Raw genomic sequence first — 1,444 nt, forward strand, 5'->3', positions numbered from 1 at the left:
ATACTATGTATATATTGTATAGTGTGTGTGTGTGTGTGTATATATATATCTTAAGATGTATATATATACTATAATATCTATACATAGTTTATAAGTCATATTCGATAGTATACATCTTAAGATATACTATATATACATCTTACTATATATATATATAGCTTATATATCTTAAGATGTATATATATCTTAAGATGTACTATACTATACTATATATATATATCTAGTATATCTAGTATACTATGTATATATAGTATATCTTAAGATGTATATATAGTATATTTTAAGATGTATACTATGTATATATAATATAGTATATAAATCGAATATAGCTTATATATCTTTATTACTATTTTTTTCTCTAACTTCTATAAAAAGAAATTAAAAATAGAAAGTTTCTGTTTGGCCCATTTAGGCCCGTTTGGGCTTGTTTAGGCCCACTTAGGCCCGGGACCGGCCCACTTAAACCCGGGACCGTTAGTTCGTGGTTCCGATCCCGAGCCGGTTCCAGCAATAAGCCCGCGAAGTCCGGGACCATTTAGGACCGGACCGCATAGGACCGGCCCACTTAGGACCGGGCCCGCTAAGCTCACTTAGGACCGGGCCCGGCCCACTTGCCAGCCTTAGTCTGAACTTTGTAGACTCGTTTAATTAGTCCGGAACCAAAATGTGGTTCTTTTGGATCCAAATTACCGAAATGTATGAAAAAAAAAGATAGTAACCAAAATATGTATAACGCCCTTTAAGCCCTTTTAAAGGGCGTTATATCTTAATGTTCGGTTGCCCGTTAAGGTATAGTAGGGCGTTATACCTTAACGTTCGGTTGCCCGTTAAGGTATAGTGTCCTTTAAAAGGGCGTTATACGTTGCCCGTTACCGCGCTATAATATATCGCCTTAATAAACGACGTTATACCCACATAAAAAAACGGCCCCTTCCCTTCCCCACCAAACCAGAACTCCCCCTCAACCCCCTCCCCCCCCCCCCAAAACAAAAAAATTATAGCGGTCCCTCCTCCCCCATTGTCAACGAAAAAAGCTCGAGTGGAGCCCACCCGTCCCACAAAAAGTTAAGATTCTCGGTCACACATCCTAGCTAAGGCGTTATCTCGTAGTGGATTGCTCGTTTCGGCTGCAAATCACCAAATCTTCAACTTTTCAAAAACCTTAAATCGAGATATTTCGACTTAGTTTTTGTTAAAACTCGTATAAAAAATGCATATTAGTTGTTTTAATGTGTTCTGTGTTGTTTTGTGATTGTTTTGCGATTTAACTAATTTGTTATTTTTATCTGGACTATGATAATAGTGTGCTAAAAAATTAGTAAAAATAGAGAAATTATTATTCGTAGTTAAAAAAATATTAATTAGTTACTTTTTACTGTGGTATATGTATTTTCGTGAATTTTTTGTGATTAAATTTATTTGTTATTTTTATCCGGTTTAGATT

The sequence above is a fragment of the Nicotiana tabacum genome, unplaced genomic scaffold, assembly GCF_000715075.1.
Source record: "Nicotiana tabacum cultivar K326 unplaced genomic scaffold, ASM71507v2 Un00035, whole genome shotgun sequence".
NCBI classification, from domain to species: Eukaryota; Viridiplantae; Streptophyta; class Magnoliopsida; order Solanales; family Solanaceae; genus Nicotiana; species Nicotiana tabacum.